We start from the raw sequence: 13331 nt of genomic DNA, 5'->3' as shown, positions 1-13331 counted from the left end.
TGGCGCGTTGTAAGCCGTAAGACCCATTGAGTGTAGCACATTGTTTGGCTCTATAGTCGACTAGCCGATGATAAACTTAAACCTCATGCTTATCTATTTAAACGTTCTAAGTCTTTTGTGAACTCCCGAAATGGAACTCTTAAATTTAGTTCATCTAACCATTACACCAAAACTTCGAAGTTATGATGAGGATCAATGATTATTGTTTTATATTAATTCTAACATGCCCCCGCAGGTCGAGCGCCCTTTTTTATGGGTCGAAACCTGGACTCACGTAACGGTGTTAATTTTTAGAAAATCCGCATTTAATTCGTGGCCGGTGGGATTTGAACCTGGGTTGCTCTGATACCATCTTAAATTTAGTTCATCTAACCATTATACCAAAACTCCGAAGTTATGATGAGGATCAAGGATTATAGTTTTATATTAATTCTAATAGGAACCAAAGATAGGGATGTCACAATCATCACACCTTACAAAGGCGACGTTCTCGTCGTAACATGACAATTGGTACATCCCAGTATCACCACTAGGCGATGTGAACTCTAAAGGTGGCTCCTACGGGCTCTAGAGGTGAGTCACACCGCGGTTATGCAGTGGAGCACTTAGCCCCGCATAGCACTTAGCTCCACACTTGGTTAACTGCTCAAATACCATTTGTCACAACCCAGGTCCGCGAGTCTGTTGGCACGATGTAAGCCGTAAGACCGACTGAGTGTATAGCATTGTTTGGCTCTAACCACTATCAAAATAGACTAGCTAATACTACACTTGAACCCCATGCTTATCTATTTAAACACTCAAATTCTTTTGTGAACCCTCATGCGGGACTAAAGATAAGGATGTCACAGGAACTTCATGCACCAAGCTTGACTTTATTTTTCACCCCACCGTAACTTGTAAACTCCTTGCTACCATTATTTTTATTTCTTCTCAATTTTCTTCTCTTAGTAAAATGGCCTAATAGAAAAGAAAAAAAAAATAGAGATATCAAAATTAACAAATACACCGCCGAAAGACGATGATACTCATAGCAGCGCCATAGAAGGTAATCCCTCAAAAATACATGTCTTATTTGTAAAACAATAATACTAACTAATTTCTTTGCATATTAGGCGTCAAATACAGCTAAGTTTGCATACTCTTCGGTTCATGGGAAGAATGTAGAGATTTTACAGTCAAGTAAAAAAGGCAATGGTATGTTATACAGTAGAATCAAAAAATGAGTTTTATATTCTACATATACTTTCTGGAGCTATTGCTTCTCGCTATATAAAAGATTATCCTATGGATATACACAATGCAAACATTGTACATGAGGAGAGGAAAAAAAGAAGGCATCACATACAGAGAGGCATGTTGCCACTGGCAAATGTGTGTGGAGAAACAAACCAATCCGATAAAAAACAAGATTTTAAATGTGTGCATGGGATAAGAGAAAAACTCCTCTCAGATATAATGAAATATATACCTCTCGAACACTTAAAGCTGCTCCACCTCTAGAGTCACCATCCAACTTGGTTAAAATAGCACCAGTAATACCAATCTCAATATTGAATGTAGTCACCAAAGCTGGGAACAAAAAACCAAACAGTTTATATTATTAATCGTAATATGAAAACGTAGAAGAGGTAAAGAAATGATTTCACGATAATTTTGCAGTGATATCCGTACATCAAAGAAGCCTCAGTATCATAAGCTTGTATATCACAATATGTGTCTATGTTACTTCTAGGTACACAAGTAACTACTTGTTACTAATCTTACAATAAGAAAGTGTTGGGTGATTTTGAAAGGACGAAAGAAAATCTGTAAATTGATATTACAATATGAAACAAAGAAAGAAAGTGAATACTGTAACACTACAGGTGTTGGGGAGAAACCCTGTGCCGAGATCCAACCAAATAGCCGAGAGAGATAAACAACACACTAAACAATAGCACAAACACAATCAACGTCAGTTTTAACGTGGTTCGGCAATGGCCTACGTCCACGGGGCAAGGAGGGGGGAGTTTTCACTATTAGAAATCAAGAGGAACAAACTAGGGTTACAAATCTCTCATAAATCCTCTACAAATCAACTCCTAATCTCTCCAATTGCTCATAGAATAGAAGCCCAAAGAAAACCCCTTTCAACAGCTCAAATCTCCAGCTCTCAAACCCTAGAGACACCCTCTAGGTATTTATACCAATCCCAAACGAAAGGGATCTGGAAATAGAACCAGACCCGAAACCGCTGCGGCGGTCGACCGTGGGGGTCGACCGCGATCGGTCGACCGCCCTCAATCCCAGAACAACCTCAAAGTCCAAAAACATCTGCGGTCGACCGCCACGAAAAACAGAAACTCCTGCGATCGACCGTCACGGTCGACCACCGCTGATCCAGACGCATAGAAAGCTCTGTGCACGAACGCGGTCGACCGCCAACCTGTCAACTGCCTGTACTGAGCCATCAACTGCCAATTTTTACAAATCTCCACCTCATTGAAGATTCTTCCAAACTGAGCCAACACCAACCAAACCAATTTCCTCACTTGTTGCATCCAGTACGCCATGGCAACGGACTTATGACAACGGACCTCATCCACAACACGTCGAGACCCAAACAGGAGTGCGAATACTCACCCCAAACCAACAGTGTTTACTCACCAAATCGGCTGCATCAAAACTGACTGCCTACGTATCCTCTCCAAGGAATCAAGCATTCACGTAGTTCACCTTATGGCCTCCAAAGACCCTCAATCCAAAAGAAGAGTCATCAACTCTTCATCAATACCAACATCCAATGTACGACTGATAGCATCACCAACGGCCCCATACTGAAACGATCCAAACACCTCCACCTGAGGTGAACCAATGGCCGTATCCAAGCTATATCCACCAGCTGCACATGGATCTATCAACTCGTCATCCGCATCTTGAACAATCTGATCCCCAAACTATGTCACCTCAGTCGGAATCCCAACTAATGCAAAATGACCTGGAGTATGTGGAGTAAGTTTCACCCAATATGGAGCAGTATCACCCTCCATCCGCTGCGATATCCCACTGACCTGATCAATACTCTCTACTTGCCGAGAGTCCAAAGTGATAAACCTGCTCAGACCAAACTCAGAAGCTCCCAACTGATAGCCGAATAAGCCCCTGAATACCAAATGCACAATCGGATCTAATCTCATATCAACGATGTGACCAAGTGCTAGGTAGCCAAATATCAGACGCCAACCAAAAACTAAAACAGCTCCACCAGATCTAACAAATCTACACGCAGCAGTCGGTAACCTCATAAGATAGCCCAAACGTGTCGAAACCCGAATACCAATTCTACTGCTCGACAACCAACGCCGATCTTCCTTCAGAAAAGAACGACCCACTAAATCCACCATCTCATCACGTCGCCCCACTGTCTTCTCTCCTCTGAAGTGTCTCCAACTGCCATGAGCTCGGCACCAATACAAGAAAGAACCCCTACTAGAACTAGTACGACGGGTAGCCTTTCTGCCCATACACCTCCTCCAACTATCGCGGACTACTAGAGCTTCATACCAATGGGACTTGGTTGCAACTCATAAATGCCTAGTACAATCCCCAACATAGGAAATAAAATAACAATTACCTCCCAATAATGCATCCATGGAAGGTCCCTTAATGCCTGACTGAACACCTCCAATAAGACCCCACGATCGGTGGATAGAAGTGCCCAACTCCACCTCGGTCTTATCGCTTATCCCAATGTGCTCAAAGGACTTCAATCTGTAGGTCATAGCACTCATTAATAATCTGTGCACGGTATAAACAATAATATATCCCAGCACCAAACAATGCCACAGTCTAGCTAAAGAAGTCGTCAGCGCTCTATCAATCATCGTGCTCCCAAGCAGATAATACAAGTTACTCCTCCTGACGCCCTTCATAACAATCATGGACCCTAATGTGACATTCAAACGAGAATCCGTCAAGGTCACCCTATAGCCTGCTGCCTCCAATACCCCAAGTGAAATGATGTTCTTCCTCAGTTGAGGAACGAACCTCACATCAACCAACTCCCGAATCATCCCGTCACTCGTCTGAATACGAACGGTACCAATACCACCAATAGAGCATCTGTGATCATTACCCATAAGTATAGCATCCCCTTTTTAACTCCTGAAAGCTGAAGAACAAATCCCTCCTAGGACATATGTGATAAGTAGCACATGAATCCAACATCCACTCGGTGGAGTCGGTAACACCAACTGACGGAAGAGCTGGGCATGAATAGCCCGAAGAATCTGAATCAGAAACGTTGCCACTAGCCTTGGCAACATTCAACTCTGAAGCTTAAATAGCTTTCCACTTATTCTTCCCGGCTTGTAACTTTGGACATTCGATTTTCCATTGTCCATCATCTCTACAAAAGGCATACTGATTCCTATCAACTACAGGATGCCCCCTCTAGACTGCGACCTCCTACCACGATTTGGATTTCTAGCTCTTACAACCAATGCCCCCGCAACCGGCTCAATGGAAGTCTCATTGTCCTTCTTTCGAAGTTGATAATTCACAAGAGCCGCGGTGACCTCACTATATGAAATAGATGTCTTCCCATTAATAAGAGTGAGGACGAATGTCTCATATTTCTCGTCGGGCAAGGAACTCAACAATAACAACGCATTGTCCTCATCTTCAACAAAGATATCTACATTCGTCAAATCTGTAAGTAGCTTCGTGTAGTGGTTCATGTGATCACTAATGGATGTCTCATTCTTCAATTGGAAGCGATAAAACCTCATCTTCAAATGCAAACAATTTTTGACGCTCTTCGTCAAATACTTGCCCTCTAAGACCTCCCAAATCTTCTTTGCAGAAGTCTCATTCATCACGTCATATTTTAGATCTTGAGTGAGATAAGACCTAATCACACCACACGCCGTTCTATTTATTTTTTTCCAAACTTTCTCATCAATATCGATCGGTTTCCCGTCTAACTCCAACGTATCTTCCAAATTTTGCACATTTAGCGCATCCATGACTTCGCATCTCCAAAGTCCAAAATTATTTGTGCCATCGAACTTCTTCACATCTATCTTCATAGAATGAACATTCAAACTTTGGACGGTCTTCACACTAGAAGAACCCTCCCTATTTTTTATCTTTCCCGATCATTATCTCAAAGCACCCAAATAATTGCGGAACAAACAAGAAATAGATCCAACTTGAAAAAGATAAAAACTTTACCACAAAGATCCCACCTTTATCACCAACCGAAGCTCTAGATGAACTTCCCAACTGATCTATACCTCCAAAATACCCAAACGTTGCCCGGAGCTCTGATACCACTTGTTGGGGAGAAACCCCTGTGCTGAGATCCAACCAAATAGCCGAGAGAGATAAACAACACACTAAACAATAGCACAAACACAATCAACATCAGTTTTAACGTGGTTCGACAATGGTCTACGTCCACAGGGTAAGGAGGGGGGAGTTTTCACTATTAGAAATCAAGAGGAACAAACTAGGGTTACAAATCTCTCATAACAGGTCCTTCGGCTCAAAAATCCAAGACCCCGTTGCCGCCGCTGCACTTGCGCCACGTGACGTCCCCGCATCGTCCAACGTGGTCGAGATCGCAGATCCAGACTCCTCCTCTACACTTGCACCACGTGACGTCCCCGCGTCGTCCAACGTGGTCGAGATCGCAGATCCGGACTCCTCTTCCGCCGAGGAGATGGCTTCTGAAGACGCTCCCGCAGTGTCAAAGAGAACACGACAAAGACGGCGTCAACGCCTTGCTCGTCAGCTGGCCAAGGCTTTGGAGTCAATGGACGGGATTCGCTACAAAAACATCTGCGGTCGACCGCCACGAAAAACAAAAACTCCTGCGGTCGACCGCCGCGGTTGACCGCCGTTGATCCAGACGCATAGAAAGCTCTGTGCACGAACGTGGTCGACCGCCACGGTCGACCGCCAACCTATCAACTGCCTGTTCTGAGCCATCAACTGCCAATTTCTACAACAGGTCTTGGGGAAAAAATTACTTGTTCAAGCAGTGGTGGATGGTAATACCTGCAGCCTCCTGGCCAGTCATTGCATCCACTACAAGCAACACTTCTGTTGGATTTAGAGCTTGCTTTACCTCCTTCAACTCATCCATCATTGATTTGTCTATCTGATCAGTACAAATAGTCAGATGCTGAAAATATATTAAAATTTGATATCTAGAAGCAGCCAGCTCATCACATAAGAATTACACCCATACTACTCAAAATTTAATCTATTAATAAATTCCATATCAAGGTACTACGGATCTAATGAGTGAAAGGAGACATCGACCATGCAAATTGGATTTGATCAATAACCTTAATAGATGTGATGTCATGGTAACTTATGTAAACAATTCAATACACCTTCATCCTATATGCTCTAACGTGAGGTGGTTCTGTATATCAGAGAAATAACCATACTAGTATGCGATAATTGTTGTAGAAAAAGTCCAATCATCCATTTACATTGAGTTAGGTCATTCTCTAGTGGTCAGTGCCATGTAATATATAGAGAAGTAAATGGCTAGATTTAGTTTTTGCTCTTCATGGTTGAACTCAGAGCAAACAGAAAAACAAAATTAAGTGAGGAATATTGTAGGAGAACCTGCAGTCTTCCAGCAGTATCCACTATCACTACATCAATGTTCCTCTTTTTGGCTTCTTCCAGACCATTTTTAGCAATTTGTGAAGGCTTTACTTCTGTTCCTTCTTTATAAACAGTCACACCCACCTGCCACAGGGGTAAAAAAAGCATAATAAGAAACAAGACGATAGAAGAAACTATAAAAGGAAGTAGATGTTCTATAGAAAATGCATGATAATAACTCAATCAATAAGAAGTATTAAAGTAGAGATATGCTGGTCTCTGCAATGATGGATGAAGATGTGGATTTATCAGAAAATTGAAATTAAAGAAAATGCAAAGGTACAATATGCGCAAATTAATAAAATGTATAGATGCACTTTCATAATTTGACAGAAACTTAAGATTTTATGAACTTTCTATAAGAACCATGATTCCACTGTTTTTAAGGACCTTTCACAAAATAGAGTTAAAAAGGAGGACCAAAACTCTGGGATGTTCTTAGCATGTAGCATAATTATCTGAAGTATGGGTAAATTGAACTAAGCCCCCAAAAACTTCTAGCGTTTTGCAGTAACCCCTCAAAAACTTCCAAAATCGCACTAAACCCCAAATAACTGCTGGAAATGCAGAAAAACCCCAATAAGTTTCCACATTTTGCAGATAACCCCCATGATGGCATAAGTCCATATTTTGCGTTGGCAATACAGTTTAGATCCTAAATGTGGATTAACGTCGTCATGGGGGTTATCTGAAAAACGCAAAAACTTGTTGGGGGTTTTCTACTATTCCAGTACTTATTTGGGGTTTAGAGCCATTTTAGAAGTTGTTGGGGATTTACTAGAAAATGATAAAAGTTCTTGGGGGTTCAGTGTAATTTATCCTTAAAGTCTATTGTCAAGTGAATTAACTGGACTGTCGTTCTTGTTGACTTTAATCTTTGTATTATCAGCCTTCTCAGTTTTTTCTCACGTACTTAATGCTATTTCTATGTTTTTTGTGCTTGTGTCGGAGCACATACTTATATGCACATGCATATACACACACTCGGCTGGCGGATGATCTCCATCCAGCTTCTTAAAAAAAACTCTAGAAACATGAATTTGGTTCTGACCGAGGAATATAGCCCTATAAGCGAGAAGGCCAAGGTTCTTTGTTGTTGTGTTGCGCAACAAAATATATGCATCAAATGGAAAACGATGAAAATGTGAACATGAAAAATACAATAAATTGGAATTTGTATGCAGAATCAGATACAAGTACCATTATTATGATAGCAATATACCTGCTCACCCAAAATCGAAAGTTGGTCTATAGCAGCAGGCCTGTACACATCTCCAGCAACTAACATGCATCTCTATTAGTATCAATAGTATATGCATTTATGAATTTAAATAATATTCAAAAGTGTCATAGACTTCACCAGCTTCTTTAGGTAAAAGGCGAGTTTTGCACAAACAGTAGTCTTCCCAACACCTTGTAAACCAGCTAGTAAAATCACTGTTGGACCAGTGTTTGCAAATACCAGATCAGCCACTTCTCCTCCCATCAATTTCATGAGTTCATCATTTACAATCTGCAATATGCAAGTAATATATTAATACAATCTCTGAAAATGTAAACTTTAGGTCATTGAAAAACAAAGACAAAAAGGGCATTCCCCCCCTAAAAAAGGCATTTGATGGAGGATTTTTCTTTATCTTTCTCAGCTTCATGAGCTACAACTATAAAAATCTTAAATATCCGTTTTTGAAGTAGATTAGTTTTTCTTAAATATCTGCTAACTGATTTCTGTCCCTATTGACATGATTAAATGCTGAAAAACTACGAACGATGCTTCTAGTCTTCATGAAAGGTTGTCCCAGATATTAGTTGCTTTGGGCAAGAAGGTCAATTAGTAAATTCTATGATCTGTGTATGATGATTATTTGTTAGCATGCAACATAATGGTTAATGTCTCTTTTTAAAAAGCGCATGAATCATGTGAAACAAGCAAGTGTCAGTTACATTTGGTTCTGTTTTCAGTCTGTACACCAACTAAAATCACATAACCTCAACTGCCATAATCACTCATTAAGCTGCAACCAGCACAAAGATTAGCTAAAAATTCATCATAGACTGCCAGTATAATGTTTGAAATATTTATTCTCAAATGCTGGCTCCAACCTTCACTAATTGTTGATCAGGTCTCACTCCTCGAATCAATCCTACACCAACTGCTTGTTCACTAACAGCCTGTACGAACCTCCGCACTACCGGCAAACTTACCTGGAAAAAAATGGAATAAATTGAAATTAACCAAGAACCATAGTCATGAAACAAAAATGTTGATGTGAGACATAACAACACAACTCACATCTGCTTCAAGAAGAGCTCTCCTTATATCCCTCATCGGTTCAACAATGTTCTCCTTCGTCAAAACCTCTAAAACATGATAAATTCATTAAATATGACACTTGGGCAGCAACAATAGGATCAATTAAAAAAAAGCTCCAAGAATCTGACTTCTTCTCTTCCAATAGTTTATTGCGATTTGTGAGTGCGAGTTGCGATAAAATGAAGGTCTTTTTGTATATGTAAAAACCTCTAAAACATGTTAAATTCATTAAATATGGCACTTGGGCAGCAACAATAGAATCAATTAAAAAAAAGTTCCAAGAATCTGACTTCTTCTCTTCCAATAGTTTATTGCGATTTGTGAGTAGCGGTAAAATGAAGGGTTTTTTGTATATGTACCCCTCACATCATGGATATTCGCAAAGCTACCACCAGATCTCACTATTTGCAAAACTAGCACCAAATTATCAACTTTGAAAAAACAAAAATAACAAATCATCAACTTCGATTGGTTAATCTGTAAATGCAATGGAAAAATATCGCCAAAACGCTCAAACTTTTACTCACCGTATCCAACAAAGCTGATGACTTAATGATTTGGGTGTAGTTTTTTCCCTTCGAAGTTGATGATCTGGGGGTAGCTTTACAAATACACATGATTTAAGGGGGGCACACACACACACACACAAAACTAAAATGAAATTGGTCAATATGCAATGTCAAAAACCCAAGAAATATTAACAAAACATGATCTTTGAATTGCATTTTGATACTAAAGTTTCACAAAGAAGATCAAGAGACCTTCTCCTTTGAGTTTGCTCCATGCTGCTTCAAGCCCACTAGTCAACTGCCCAAACATCTCAGCCCTCACTGTAAACAATCTCTCTCTACCAAGATTTCGAGATTTCGAACTGACCCAACTCCATATTTCCCTCTGACATTAGAGAAATACCAAAATCATATTAGAAATTAAACTAAATAAGAAAAAAATTGAGAGTTCGAGTGACCTACAGTGAAGAGATTTTTTCGAGAAGACCCAATGGAGAGACTGGAGCCAGTCCAAGAATAAAGCAACTTGGCGGGAAAGTTCGGCCTCGATGAGCTTCTCGAGCCAGAGAATGCCACGTGGCAGTGAGAGATTTGGCGGGATGCAGCGGCTGAGAACGGAACAGCTTCCATGGTGAAGGGAAGTGAAGAGGGAGAAGAGGAGGACGAAATTTTGAAGATAAGGTATTTAAGAAAGTACCCCGAAAATCTTTTTTTTCTTTTCACCGGATGCACTCCCCGAATTGACCCCATTGACAGTGTGCTCAATATTTCAGGGCCTAGCTTTTTTGTTTGTTTTCTTTTTTTTCTTTTTCTTTTGGGAAAAAATTGTGTCTACGCACCGAATTAAGATTTAACATGTGATCAAACCTATTGACCAAATTCAAATATGTCAGTCTTTTTTTTCAACTTTCTTTTCTCTGCCCTTTTTTTTTAACTTATCTTTATTGCCCTGTTTGGATGGAGGGTAGAGAGGGCGGAGGGCGAGCGCGAAGCACGAAAAATTATTGTTCACATTGTTGGAAGTTTTCTTAAGAGGTAGAGAGGTTAAGAAGGGGAAAGGAAAGGGGAGAGGAATGGAAAATAGAGGGGAAAATCCCCCCCCCCCCCTTCCCCCCCCCGCCCCCCATTTCGGGCGTGTTAGAGGACCGGGCAACGGGAACTGGGAAAATTCACAGCAATTTGATATGTCAATATTGCCCTTCATCAACAAAATAAATCAAGGGTTGTTATGTAAACCCTACTCTCCCATCTCTTTTCCATTTTTTGCAGCCACCATCCTCTCTCCGCGCGCTCTCCCACCCGCGCTCTCTTTCCCCGCGCGCCCCCAGCGGTCTCACCCCCGCGCTGTTGTCTTCTTCCCCTCGTCGGAGTTCTCTACTCGATTGCTATCGCCGACATCCTCCTTCAAGTAACCAACCATCCCTCTCTCTTTCTTCTTAATTTCTGATTTTTTTATTTGAAGTTGCAATTTTTTTCTGGGAAATTAGGATCAGGCATTTTCGACGAAGTTACTGCTCATTTGGAGGGTTTTCTAGTGGCGGCCTTGCAGTTGGTGGACTCGTGAAGCTTTAACTGGTTAGTAGCTGGTAATGGAAATTGTTCTATGTCTTTGATTTTTTTTTAGGGGTTTTCGGTTATTTTACTTTGAATCTATATCAATTAGCTTCAGTGCAACATTGTCAGAGAGAGCAAATGGCTACATGTGTTATAAAAGAGTATTAAAATTTACATTCCATATCAAGTAGTGTTATAAAAGAGTATTGAAATTACATGATAAGCTAATTTGTGTATAGTAATAAGAGCTTCTAAATTTATCATTAGTTTGTGTATAATTAACGATTTTTAATTATAAACTTGTTGCCAAATTATGGATGCTTATGGCAAACTTGGAATATTAGGTGGCTATTGTAACTTCTTGTCACTTTTTGGTTATTGTATGTCGATTACAAACTTGTTGCCGATTTATGGAGAATTGCATGTGGCAAAATTGGTTGGAGAATTGTTGTTTATGTTTTGATAAGATACATCGTGTGTTTTGTTAATTTGAGTTGTGTGTAAAGATTTGATAAGATTATGTGTTATTAGTATAAGGTCATTTGTGTAAATTTACATATATTTCCTTCCATTTTCTTCCCTCCATTATTACTCCCAAATAAGTTATATTAATTTCACCTTTATTCACCTTACTCAACTCCCAAACAACATATTACAATTTTATTTCCTTTCCTTCCCTTCCCCTCCCCTTGTTTACTTTTCCTTTCCTTCCCTTAATAAACTCCCAAACATAGCATAAAATAACATTGTCTTCTTTCTTTTCTCCTCATTTCCTCCTTACTATTAACATTTGTTTCTCCATTCAATATCCTCCTGTCTCTCCTAACTATTCTCTCTTCCTTCATTTTCATCTCCACATTCCTCTGTTTCTATCCACCATTCTCTTTCCTCTCCTCTCCAAGCTAACTACATTCTCCCCATCTCATATTTCCTCCATCTCAACATTATTCCCATCTCTCTTATTTCACTTTCCTTGCTTCGTTCTCCTCCTTCCTTCTTCTCTTTTATCCCATATTCATTCTCCTCCTATCTCCACTTCGATCTCACATTCATTCTTCCTACTCTTTTGTTACATTTTTACTTTCCCCCTCTCTCTTTCCTTCTCATCTATCGTGAGACCATTGCAACATTAGTCAAAGGTCTCTGCCTTTGCTTAAATGGACCATTAAGATTTTTCATCACCACGACATCTCGTTCATCATTTTTCCTCCCTCATCTCTCCTCCCTCCTAACTACATCATCTTCCCTCCTTCTTCATCTCTCCTTCCTCTTCCACGCATCCTTCGCTCCCCTTTTTTCTTATCCATCTCATCTCCACTTCTCTCCTCTCCCCTCCCCTCATTCCTTCTATTCTATTTCACTACCACAATTTTATTTCCCCCGCTTTGATGATGGATGCTAAGTTTACATAATAGATGTTAATTTTTGACTTATCTATTAATGATCCAAGCCACATAATAATCTTAAGTCCCGTTCGGTAAAGGGTTAAGGAGAAGGATTAACATAGTTAACCTACTTGATAATCCGAAAGACTAAATTATTAACTTATTATATAAGTTTTATTTTAGCCATTGTGGTTATTTTTAGTGTTTGAGAATAACAAGAATTTTGACTATTTTCCTTATAATTAGAAGGGTTAACTCTTAATCCTTCTAAACAGGAGTATTATTAAACTCCTTATTTTGAGGGGTTAACTCATTTTAATCCCTCTAGAGGGGTTAGCTTAACTATTCTATATTTTTTATGTTTGACAAATTATGAAGGGTTAACTCACTTTAACCCTTGTATAGATTTTTTGTGTTTGGCGAGTTAAAAAAGGGTTAAGTCTCCTTAACCCTTCACTTAACCCTTTACCAAACGGTACCTTAGAGAATAAATATTAATTGTACGGAGTAGATGTTAGTTCATATAGTTAACACTAATATGTTAATCTTAACAGCTAATTCATAGGGTTAAAATATATTTGTTAAACTTAAATAGCTAAGTCATATAGTTATCACCTATATGTTAAATTTAATACATATGCTTTATAGCTAATATTTATATGTTAAACTTAACACCTATGGTATATAGTTAGTATCTATCTATTGAACTCAGATGTTAACTTTAACTGTTATGTGTAAACTTTGGTGTGACTTTAAGAGAGTTATTTTAGCCTAAAGGAGATGCTCATTGAGTGGCATACTAATAGTTGTGGGAGAAGATTGATGGTAGATGAGTGTGAAGGAGGAAAAATGACAAAAGAGAGTTCATGGAGGCCAAAAAAAAAAGTTAAGAAATGATGA

General features: G+C 39.5%; 1 pseudogene; it reads right to left on the bottom strand.

Annotated features, from left to right (window-relative positions):
• The window catches only part of LOC109830412, a 19022-nt pseudogene extending 8809 nt beyond the window's left edge, over nt 1-10213 (bottom strand).

This window comes from Asparagus officinalis, chromosome 2, assembly GCF_001876935.1.
Source record: "Asparagus officinalis chromosome 2, Aspof.V1, whole genome shotgun sequence".
NCBI lineage: Eukaryota > Viridiplantae > Streptophyta > Magnoliopsida > Asparagales > Asparagaceae > Asparagus > Asparagus officinalis.
This window is presented reverse-complemented; position numbering and strand designations above follow the sequence as displayed.